The 12,493-nt window shown below is 49.7% G+C and overlaps 1 long non-coding RNA gene across 1 annotated transcript; it reads right to left on the bottom strand.

The window, feature by feature from the left end:
* Positions 1-6,871: 6,871 nt before the first annotated feature.
* Positions 6,872-11,461, bottom strand: LOC104855095. Its single transcript, XR_778317.2, has 3 exons — positions 11,282-11,461; positions 7,914-8,092; positions 6,872-7,303 (listed from the first exon to the last, which is right to left on the bottom strand). It is a non-coding gene; the product is annotated as an uncharacterized LOC104855095 (long non-coding RNA).
* Between the last annotated feature and the right edge of the window lie 1,032 nt (positions 11,462-12,493).

Below are 12,493 nucleotides of genomic sequence, written 5' to 3'. Positions count from 1 at the left end.
ATGATCCCCATTGTATACAGGGGCAAAGAGACTCTTCCAGGGGTGAAGGGTTTCGTTCAGAGTCACCATAGGGTGACCTAGTCTGTGGCTTCCCACAACTAACACAGCATTCTAGCTCAAAGGAGCAGGCTGGGGTCCTGAGGGGACTGCTGCTTTGAGTGAACTAAAATGAGACTTAAAACTCTGGACACTCAACCACAGACAACAGAGGAAGCAACTCGAAGCCCAGGGTTTCAGTTTTTCCCTTCTGTTAGGCTATAGCCTGACTCCCTGCTCCCCGGGCCTAGAAACTCAGGAGGGTCCTCGGTCCAAATCCGGAATGGGGCTTTCAAGTTTCCAGATTCCAACAGGGACTTGGATGCCAAGGAGGAAAGGACTTGGAAGAGAAAGAACAAACGGAGAAAAGCAGCTGCCCAGCCTTCTTATCTGGCTTCTTAAATGGCTCCCAGATCAAGGCAGGGGCTCCCCTGGATTTACTCCAGAGGGTCCATTTTCCAGTAAACATGAGGCTTGCTCATTTGACAGGAGGAAGAAAGGTCCCTGGAACACTGGTCACCCCTCACCAGCTTTCTCAGCTAGTGGCTTTGCCAGGTGGCATCATCCCCCTGCAAGGACTACCCCAAGAGAAGGCAGGGCCCAGTTAGTGGGAAGCAAGCAAGGCAAGGCAGTGGCTGGGAAGCACCTGGCCGCCTCCACCTTCTCTGTAGGGCCTACACCAGAAACTGTGCCCAGAACACCACTGTCTTAGGTTCAGCTGTCAACACATCCACACTGTCCAGTCCATCAGGCAAACCAGGGCCTCTGTCTGCCAGGGTGAATCCCAGCACTCGGTCTCCCTGCATGCATCTGACCCCTGACTAGCCAGCCTTGCCACTGAATCCCTGCCATGCCCACAAATGTGCAATGAGCACAGAGCACAGACTATCACTTGTGCTCAGCCCAGCAACACAAGCCCTGGTGTGACCGACAGCAAAGACTCCATCGAAGAACGTGGCTCACCACACCAGGCTGTAGGCCCAGCTCTTGGCCCATGCTGATTCACAACCTCTGCACGTACCTCAGACCCATAAAGAATAAGAAAAGTCTCCATCAATGTGCAGAGAACTGCTTACACACTACCCTCTCCCCAAGGAGATCCTAAGTCTGCTACTGGTTAAGAATTTCACCACCAAGCCAGTGAATATCACTGCCCTTACCAGGAGGAGGAACAAAAAGAAATGGTTTTTAGCTAGGTGTGGTGGCTCACACCTGTAATCCCAGCACTCAGGAGGCAGCGGCAGGAGGATTGTGGAGTTGATGCCACCCTGAGCTACATAATGAGTTCAAGGCCAGCCTGAACTACAAAGTGAGACCGTCACAAAAAGAAAAGAAAGAAATGTTTTTTAAGTATTTGCCACATTATCAAACTCAGTTTATTAACCATTTGACTTAACTGTCAATCACCCTGCAAAAGAGCTTTCAACATCTCCAGTTTATAAATGAGGAAGCAGGCTTAGAGAAGGCAAGTCATTTGTCCAAAGATACCCAGCTCAGTTGAGGCATAAGATTCCAATCCAGATCTACCTGACCCCTGTGTCTGCAGTCCTGGAGTTGGGCCATAACTTTCGGTGAGCTGGGTGACATGGGAGGTGAAGAGGCTCATATTCCACAGCATTTAACAAATATTTACTGGAAGTTCCTGGTCAAGCAGGAGGTTGGAACCACATGCCCTTTCAAGAAGTGGAGTATGGCCAGGGATTTAGCTCAGTGTCAGGGTGCCTGCCTCACAAACGCAAGGTCCTGAGTTCAATCCCTAGTACCAGGGGCAAAAAAACAGTGGAGTATATGCCAATACAGCAATCTCCCCAGCTCCAGCAGCTAGTAGGAGGTGATAGCTCTCATCAGAGTCCACTTCACCCCAGCAACACAAGCCCTGGTGTGCCAGACAGCTCCCCCTGCAGGCAGTAGGCCCTGCCCTTGGCCCGTGCTGGAAATCTAGGTGAGCCTTAGGCCCATCCCTGGCACCAGTGGGTCATGAACATCACAGCAGTTGCCAAAATCCCACCCAAGCAGCTGGCCCTGCTCCTTACACCACTCCAATTCACAGCCTTGGTGGTGAGACAGTCACAGACCAGCACTGTTCATACCTGATGGCTACAGAGGCCTGGAGACAAAGCCCGCTTCCTGTATGAGGAGGAAGACACAATGCTTCCCCTTAGGGCTGCACCAACAGAGGGCTGCCCCTCTGCCAGCAGAGCCCCACTTGCTCAGCACCCCCTCTCCAAGGATGTGTCACTGAGCAAGGCTGGGGACTGCTCAGCCCAGTCAAGGACAGAGCTATTTGGTTTCATCGCTCTGCTGCAGCGACGTGGGTCAGCACAGCACCAAGATCAATACCAGGCTGGGCAGTGGGGAGAGCCGCAAAGTTCGCCCTGACAGTGGCGTTCCTGGGAGGCTCCCTTACCAGCAGCACTCTGTGATGCGGGGTGGGGATTCGGCTGAGTTTCTGCTCCCACTGGGCCTGGCAGCTCCTGACTGGTGTGTGCTCGCTCTGCGGGATGGGTGAAGCCACCTCAGTGATAATCTCTATTATCTTGTCTATACATTGGGGATGGAAAAGAGCTGTTCAAAATTAAGCGAGGGGCGTGACAGAAAGGATGCTTGGGGGTCACACTACTAAACTCAGCAGGCTGCATTGTGGCCATTTCTGCCCACTCTGTCCTGGGACGGTGGTGTAAAAAACGTCTTTGAAGTTTATTTAAAGTACACATAATGTAAAGGTTTTCCAAAAATGTAAGTGAAATATCCCCCTAAAATCCCTGTAAAAAGTCCATTTCTTTCTCTGTCTCTTTTTTTTTTTGGGGGGGGGGTCCAGGGAGCGAACTCGGGACCTTGCCCTTGCGAGGCAGGCAGCAGCACACTGAGTGAGCTAAATCCCCAGGTCTTTTCTTTCTTTCTTTTTTTTTTTGATGGCTCTTTCTAGTCCTGGTTCATGGAAACATTTGCTATTTAACTATCCTAAACAGAGGAAAGAGTTTCACATTTTGCATTTTCCCTATTTGCTTTGATCTTTTCCCTGCAGGGCTAGATTTACTGATCCTTCTTATTCCAACACTTCATGTACAAAAATGAGAATGTGGCTCAGAGGGAAGTACTGTGACTCCACTGAATCACAGGAGCTGAGGGAGAGAAGACTCAAACCTAGACTACCTGAATCCAAGGTCTCTCTGTTGATTAAGTCTACTGCATAATATTCCAAAGGGGTCTTGTTAAACTACCACCTCAGTTTTTTTGAGACAAGGTTTTGCTAAAAGTTCAGGCTGGCCTCAAACTCATAGGGCTCCTCCCACCTCAGCCTCCCAAATTCTGGGATTATAGGCATGTACCACCACACCTGGCTCCAACTACCACTTTAAGAGTGTTTTTTTCCTGTTACCTAGTGCACCTCCTGGCAATGAATTCCCAGAAGTGCAGCTACTGGCACGGAGGGGCATGGGAACACTTCCATGGCCCTGAGATGTGCTGTCTAACCATTCTCCAAGAGGGCTGACCCCAGGTGCAGTCTCTCAGGTAGGGTATGCCTGTGGCAGTGACCATACCTGCATGCGCTGTCTCCCATTACATGGCCTCTTTGAAGTTTGCTTAAACTACACCTAGTATGAAGGTTTTCAAAACTGAAAAGAAAATATCCCAAGTTCCTGAACCTCCCACAAAAATAAGAAAAAGTTTTCTCTTTTGTAACAGTCCCTTCCTGTCCTGTTCACTGAAACGCTTACTACCGGATAGGACAGAGTTTCATGAGAGTTAAGGGGAAGCAGCGGCTCTGGAGCAAGGAGCCCAGGCCAGGCTGAGCCAAGCCCTCCACGCCCTCCGCGCCCTCGGCGGTGGCTTCCTGTGGGTGCCGGTCCAACTCCAGAAACCCGAGCAGTTGCCTTTTTAGGCCATAATCGAGCAGGACACATCCAGAGGCTAAATTGGGTCTCTCAGGAAATGATGAAACTGAAACTAAATAGGCTGACCAAAAACCTCTTTTTCAACCCAAAATGTAATTCCTTTATTTGCCTTCTCTGCTTTCCTCCCAACATCCATTTGGACCTTCTATTTCTCAGTTTTCTCCAAGAGTCCTCTCCCTCCACTGTTTCTCTTTTTAATAATTTGCATGTTTATTTGGTAAACAAACTGTTGGCACCTTAAAGACAGGATTTACTCTGCTACTGCAAGCCACTGGTCAAAACATTGTGAGCTTTTCCATTCCTAGGTGACCAGGACAGAGCTGAAGTTTTCCGGGGGCCAAGTGTGAGTGAGTTGGGAGCTTTCAGGTGCTGGAGCCCACCATAAACTGACCTCCTGCTGAGAGCCTGTTAATGAGCCCTCTGCTCTCTCCACCCTGGTGCTCATTCCGCAAGGTGTAAACACATCGGCCTATTCGTTATACAGGTGAGAGATAAAGCTCAGACAGGCCACAGAACCAGGATCGAACTCAGATCCGTGCAGTTTCAATGCCAGGTTCGGTTTCCACATGCACTGCCTCACTGGTGAGGTCACCAGGGCTGTGGGAAGGAAACCAAGGACTCCCCGGTTAAACAAGACATAAAAATGTGTCCCTGGGGATGTCAACCCATCTCCTCACACTGGCTTGCGCAGGGACTCTATCTGCAACTCAGACTGCTGGCTTAAGATAAGCAGGTGGTGGGTGTGACCAAGGTCAAGCCTTCGGGGCTTGCTGAGCCTGGTCCACTGGGAATTGGATGAACCAGTCAGCAACAGCCTGGGCACACCACAGTGCCCGTTCAGAGGCCTGGCAGCTCTACCCAGGCCCTGGAAAGTCTACTGCATCTTCGCTGCAGAAGCACATGAGCAGTCTGTTTCCGTTTCTTCATCCCCACTGCCATCCCAAGAACACAGATGAGTCTGCCCCCTCTTCTAACAGCCATATGGTCTGAGTTGAACAAAATTATCAAGGCCTGAATTCCAGTCAAGCAAGGTTCCATGAAAACAACTGCTACAACACAGAAATCTTCAAACCCTTTCAATTCATTTATTCAATCAACTGATAGATATTAAAGATCAACTCGCAAAAATTATGGCAAAGATACAAAGGCCCCAGGAGTTTCGAATGTGGTAAACTACATGAAAGATGCCTTACAATTGGAAGGGACAATCAGGGCACTGTGGTACTAAGTGGACAGACAGGTCTTCTTTGGTCCTGGTCATTGTAGACCCAACACCCAAATGCAGCAGGCACCCAGTAGACAAATTTGTCCTATGGATAAAGTAGGGAACTGCTTGCAGTGCGACTTTGGCCCCTTGCCACCTCTCTGGCTTCACCTGTAAATGCAAATGATACTTCACACTGCCTCCCTATTTCAGAACTATTTATTTCCATATATAGTCTTTTTTTTTTAATCCCATATATTCTTTAAATACACCTAACAATGAGGCAGGACAGCTGTCACTGTGGAACACTCACTGCAGAGGGGAAGAGACAGGTCAGCCACTGCTCGGACTTAAGACCCAATAAAGGAAGGGGGAGGAACTTGCAACCTGATGTAGAGCAGGGAACAGTGGCTCAGGGGAAAACACGGGTCTCAGGGACAGATGTCAAGGAGGCTGTGACATTCATGCCGAGTCCTTGGAGCTGGGAAGAAAACTGACGGTGGGGGGAGCGATGGTAGAAGACTATTCCACAACCAACCTATAAAAAGAGTGCAGCAGCTTATAAATTATATATGAAATGCTGAACAGTAAATGGCAGTGACTTTCAATCTCAGCACTGGGAACATCTGGGGTGGATAATGCTCTGTCATGCAAAACCGTCCTGTTCATTCTAAGTCACTTAGCAGCATCCCTGACCTCTACCAACTAGCAGCCAGGAGCACCCTGTCCCCACTGTGACAGCCAAAAACGTCCCCAGATACTGCCGAGGGGACAGGGAAGAGGCAAAGCTACCCTCACCAGAGACTGCTGGTTTAAGAGCTTAGTGTAAGCAAATGCTGGACTGCAAAGCCAGATTCCTGCTAGATAAGCCCTCTCTCCTAGCTCTGGAGTACCCAAGCCAAACCTAAATAAAACAGACTCCAGGACCCAAACGTGAAGGGTATGAATGGCACAGCAAGAATGTCCATCAAGGAAAGACTGTCCCTTATAGGAGACTGGACTGTAAGGGATAACCAAGATTTACCTACTGGCCGGATGTGGTGGCACACGCCTGTAATCCCAGCACTCGGGAGGCTGAGGCAGGAGGATCACTGTGAGTTCGAGACCAGCCTGGGCTACATAGTGAGTTCCAGGTCAGTCTCAACTACATAGTGAGACCCTGTCTCAAAAAACCAAAACAAAAAAAAAATTTACCTACTGGACTGTTCTTTAAAGATCCTATGGGCTGGGAGATCCTAGTTCAACAGTACAGCACTTGTATGAGACCCTGAGTTTGATCTCCAGCACAGCAAATACATAAATATTCTAACTATTCCAATTTAAACCAGGCTCTGTGCCTCCCCAGGCAGGCCACGATGGTTAGGGGTTCAGAACCTCCAACACAGCAGCTCAACCTAAACTGCCCAGCATCTAACAGTCCAGGTGAGTAAATGGAAGACAGGTGGCAGCCACATGTAGGGGTGGGAGGCAAGGGGTGGGTGGGGGTTCAGGGATTTCACCCAGGTTACACCAGTTCACTTCATCCTGGCTTTGCATCAAATGCTATTTAGCAAATATTTCTGAGCAATCAGGATTAGTCTCAGGGGTCCATGACTGTACCACTGGGATACTCACCTAGCCTGCTCACATCGCAACTCTGCTCAGGACCCCAGGGCTTCCAAGAAGGTCTTTTAGATCCCTTCTCTGTGAGGCCCTTACTCACTACAGCAAAAGAATTTCCCACCTGTCTTGCCCCTCCTCTCTACCAGTCACCAAGCAGCAGAATCATAATTACTTGCAGTTTTATTTCAGGACAGCCGTCAGTCTCAATCATCTCAATACCAAACATCAAAGCACGATGCCTGGCCCCAGAAATCCCTTTGTGAATTCCCAGGAGCAAATCATCAGTAACGAGGGATCACCATGTACTTCACTGTTCACCTTCATGAGCATGATTCTGATTTCATAAGCATCTGTCCTGCCCTCAGCCTCATCTGGTGTGATGTGGAGCAAAAGCGTACTCTGGCACACTGGGACACTGGTGACAATGTCTTAAATGATGTCATTCTGAAACGTATCTGCTGGAAAATCCCCATGGGCTATTCAGAAGGTCAGAGTAAGGGCCAAAGGAAGCAAAGAGATGCAGGCTGAAACCACAGGTGAGGGGCAGTCACTTCATCTGTATATCCTCAAAGCAAAATGAAAAAGAAAGTATATTGGACTTTCATTCTACAAAGAGAAATAAGAACAAAGATAACTTCTAGGCCTCTACTAAGCTCTCTATAAGGTTGAACCACCTCAGTTTTCATATCAGGGCATCCTGATTTACCAAGGTGGAGGGCTCCTGCCACGTACTGCAGACCAACACACCAGGAAGGACATAAGAGAGGCTGGCGGGGCCTCCACTCCCACTGGAGAAGGCCATGCCCTTCCTAGAGTGACAGCCTGCATCTGCCCAGCAAGTGACCCAGCCTCCAGCCTTCAGTATCAACTCAGAACCAAGACATTGGTTCTGCAAATCCCAAGGTACATACTTGTAATGCACCATAATGGGCTGGAATGGGCATGGCTTTGGGCCAGGAAGACCCAACTTTGAGTTCCACATCCTCCGCTCACAAGTCCCGTGATATTGAAACTATTAGCATGTCAAGTTCCTAAATCCTTGGCTTTAGAATGAGAAAAAAGCACCACCCATCAGAAGAGCAGTACCTCAAGTTCCCAGCACAGAACAAGACACTTCCAAGGCTCCACCTCGACCACCTAACCTAATGACTCCCCCGCCTTCCCAGGAATCACACCTGGAGCCTGTGAAGTTTCTGTAGTTCAGGACTCTACAGGTTCCTTCCAATCGCCTCAGAGGACAGTGTTATGCTGTGTCTCGGCCCCCTTTCTGGACCAGCATGCACAGAGGTTCTGAGAGCCTCAGTTAGGAAGCATGTCCAACTCCAGCCAGTTAGGCTTGGCATCCAGGCACATCCTGCAGGAAACAGTTGTCAAAGCTGGTCTGATGGGATGTGCACGAGACTCGTGCCCGAAGACCTGGGTTGAGTTTAGCATGACCAACTATCTGCTAACCGCCCAGGCCTCATTTTCTCTCCTGCAAGACGTCCTACCTATAGGCAGCAGCTGCAATGGGGCTCAAACAATACACTCGAGTATGGGGTCCCAAGACTGTGAACACAGGGTGGGGGCGATGACACAGTTCTCTAAGGGAAGGCCAGCAAAGTGGCCACTCTGCCCTCAGGGCCAATCCTCCAGCTAACTACACCCAGGCTGTGCATAGGTGGAAGGCTCCTCCAGAGGGTCTAGAAGGTAGAAGCTGCTGAGGAATGGGAAGACTGCGGACAGCCCCTTCCCTCCCCTCCTCAGGAATGTTGTTTGCTTACAGAAGAAGCCAGGACTTGTTTCCATTAGCAGTCTTCCAACCCAAGCCCCAGCTGATGCTGAGCAGATAAGGAAACCAGACCAGAGAAACGCTGGAGAGGAATTTAGCACCAGAGGCCCAAGTCCTTCCCTGATGCCCTTCTCTCCTCAAAGGCTGCAGAGGCCCTCAGTGGGCCCAGGGAGTACTGGGACATGCTGGCATTGGCCTGCCTGAGCGAGGCTGGACCTGTAGTTGTTTTCACTTTGCCTTGCATCTAGCAAAGCCCAGGCCACCACAAAGGACAACAGCACACATCTCAAAACATCATGTTGTACATGAAAAGCATATACAATTTTTATCTATGAATTTAAAAATACTAACTCTTTTTTTTTAAGGACACCAGAATTTCATGCTTAGATTCCCAGTTCCTATGTTAAAGGGATGCAGGGGCAGTTCACCCCGGATCTTATCAGCCATCTACCAATGTTGACTTTAGGGACAATGGAGAAGAAGGGGAGGGCGACATGTCAGATCTGTATTTTAAAGAGTTTACCCTCCCTGACCTCCACTGCAGTGGCGGTGAGAGGCCAGTAGCTGGAAAGTCCCAGGGACCAGGGAAGAGGATACTTCCAACCTAAGGTGGGAAGGTAGTTCCCTGCCTCCACCAGGGAGCCAATGTACAAGAGAAGAAACAAAGGCAACCAGTTTACCCTCTGACTCCAAAAGAGCCTGGCTCAGGGAAGACCAGCAGAGCCCAAGTCCTTTCCTCCCAAGTGAGAGGTAGCTGCACCCCAGAAAGCCTCAGGCCAGTGTTTCCAGAGCTTCTTGGGCACCGACCTCACATATCATGTGTCTCACACTATGGGTCCCCTCCACTAAAACACCAATCTAAGGACTCCAACACAGTGGCTTTGGGACTTCAGCAGAGAAACTAAATGAATGAATCTGTCAGTCAATGGGAGCCTGAAGAGAGCCCTGCAGCCCATCCGGCCTGCAGAAGCTGCCCTGTGGGGCCATGCAGCATGTCAAGCCCCTTGCCTGATGCTTCTCCTGTCTTCCTGGCTCCCACTCCCACCCTGTCTCAAGCAGATGCCCCTATCCTATCCACCAGAGCCGACTCTGCAGAGTGTGGGCTTTGTCCATGTAGTCCCCTGAAGCGGAGCTGGACGGCTCTTCTCCTATATCCTCCACTTAGACCCTCTAAAGCCAGACGTGTCTGTCACCTCTCCACACAGCCTTTCCTAACACCCTCCACTCCCCAGAACCTCTGCCTCTTTGCCCTGTCCCCCAAAACTCCTTGAAGTCTAGGACACTGCACTCCAACCAGTGCTGTGGAAAGGGCCTGAACTGTTCAAAATGCAGAGAATGACCATTCCCAGGGCAGCCTCTCCTAAACTCTTGAGTCCAATGTCTCTGGGAAGTAAGGGGGGTGGCGGGCACCAACAGCAGGTCGGGCAGCTTTTGGGCAAAGTGAAGAGGCCAGGCAGGCAGGCCTGGGGCTGGATCTACAGATAAGGCATCTACACCGGACCCTGGCTTTGCTTTTAATTGGTTCAATGTTTGTGCAGTGAGATCACACATGCACCTCACCTGTGGGGTAATGAGCTTGCACTAAGCCACCAAGGAGAACTGCAAAAAGAAGCAAGTTGTTTCAGGTAGGGGTGGCACCCCTCCCGAGCAGTGAGGGGCATACATTCCTCCCCTCGCCCCCAGGTTTGAAAAGGTTGACAAGAGCTATGGCTGGTTTCATGTGCGGAATTGTTCCCTGTGCACGCCAACCATGCCCTCCTGCAGACAGCCTCCCCTGAGCCTGCTCGAAGCTGCCCACACATGCACGGGGGCAACTTGAGCCCTTCAGATTCCTGTAGCGGAGTTGTTCCTTCCCTTTGGTTCTGCTGATAGAATGGTTTTTCTTTCCTCAAACATGTGAGCAAAACTGAAACCCAACGCAGAAAAATAACCATACTCAAAAGATTTAATTACACGGCCGCCGTCTCAATCGGAAAGTGCAGTATGCTGGTTTTCAGAGTCCACATCATGACTGCTGAGAAGTGCAACCCAAGATCAGAACTAGACAACTTGTGAAGATCACTCGAGACCAGAACCCCCACACCTTCAGAGGCTTGTTACCCTCTTAATGGTATTTAAATAATAACTTGGCAGGGAAGGCAGTGCTGGGCCTGCACCCAGCACCTTGTGCATGCTAGGCAAGCATTCTACTTCCAAGCTACATCCCCAGCCCCTAAATAATAATTTTCTTAAAAATTTTGAAGCCAGGGGTGGTAGTGCACGCCTGTAATCCCAATACTCAAGAGGCTGAGGCAGGAGGATCGCTGCGTGTTCAAGACCAGCCTGGGCTACATAGTGAGTTCCAGGACAGTTTGAACTACACAGTGAGACCCTGTCTCAAAAGAAAAAAAATAATTATGGAACTACTTCTAAGGCTCTTATTTTCCCAAAGGTCCAAACTCCAGGGATGGAGTCAACAAAATCTCCACCATCCAAATAATGCCACATCTTACTGCCCAAACATTAGAGTGACAACTGTGTGACCTGTTTCTCCCTTGGCAGCATACACAGCAAAGGCCAGAGCAGACCAAGGCTCTGCAGCTGTCCAGAATCACAATCATCATCACCCCACATCTGCGGTATTGCTGGTTATAGCTGATGTACACTCATCTATTTTCTTTCTGAGAGGCACAGGACTGGCCAGGGATCGAAAACAATCTTCCTGATTGATCAAACAGTCATTTAAGTGGATTCTGATAATGAGCTTCATCCTCCAAATATATGGGTATTTACCCATGAGCTTCACGGAAGGTACTGCATCTTAGAGAGAAATGGACAAGGTGGCCGACAGACTAGACATGGAAGCCCAGGCCCTCCGCTTAATAGGACACACACTGCCAGGCTGACCCGGTCCTCGGTTTCTCTCCTTGTGAAATGGAAACAAAGCAGCTACCCCCAGAAAGGCTGTGAGTGTGCAGGTAAGGAGTAGCTCGCACCCCCAGGGTCTCCCTGTCCCCCATGCCTGCCCCCTCCTCTATAAATCCTGCGAGCTCACAGAAGCATTGTGAGGACTCAGTGCACCCCTGGAGCAGTAGCAGGCCCTCCCCCAACCTTGGCCCCTTCTCTCAAGATGCCTGTGTCACGGCTGAGCTCACAATGAGTCAGTCATAGATGCTGCCCTCACAGCCCACTTCAGGGGCTTGAAGTCACATCCTGCCTAACCCAACTCAACATGATTTATTCCACCCCAGGAATGCAGCTCGTTTCCCAGAATTTGGTTGAGAACTTTAGTCAAAGGGCTTGATCTTGCAAGGGGCTCCATTTACAGGCTCTGCTGCACTGGCAGCCAGGGGAGCCCCAGCTCAGCTCAGACCTGCAGGAGGGAATCCCACAAAGTCAGGGCTGCGACAAGCACCCACACACAGCATCTCAGCCTGGTAGCTCCAATTTTCTTTAATCTCACCCAGGAAAAAAACTGTGTAGTTATATACATGTATCTAATTTTTGTTGTTAATTGTTCTAGGGATCAAGCTCAGGACCCCAAGCTTGGCTTGTAAGGCAGGCAGCAGCACCACTGAGCTAAATCCCCAGGTACATATACTTAATTTTAAAACTTTTTAATCACAAATACAGGCAAACGTGTTGAACAAAAGCTTCACAAAATGATGTGTACATGGTATAAGCTTATTTGAGTCTATTTTATTTCATTTCTAAAAATACTGGTTGCCACCCACTAATGTAATTTCAGGACCCACCATGAGTCTCAGCTGACTATGGAAAACACCCACTTAACTCAAACTTCACTGGGCAGAAGAGACTTAACCAGACCACCTACTGGCCGACAGTCACTTCAGAAGTTAGGCCAAGCAGAACTCAGGTACAAAGCCAAAGAGGAATGGGGGTAGGGATCCAGCCTCAAGTAAGGCAGCAGTTGCAGCAACCCCAGAACCTGACATTGTCAGACGTAGTCTGGGCTGATGAGGAGCCCCTCAACACCCTGGATGC

The sequence above is a fragment of the Fukomys damarensis genome, unplaced genomic scaffold, assembly GCF_012274545.1.
Source record: "Fukomys damarensis isolate Sample0158 unplaced genomic scaffold, DMR_v1.0_HiC HiC_scaffold_19, whole genome shotgun sequence".
Taxonomy (NCBI): Eukaryota; Metazoa; Chordata; class Mammalia; order Rodentia; family Bathyergidae; genus Fukomys; species Fukomys damarensis.
Note: the sequence above shows the minus strand (reverse complement) of the source record. Positions and strands in the feature narration are given on the sequence as shown.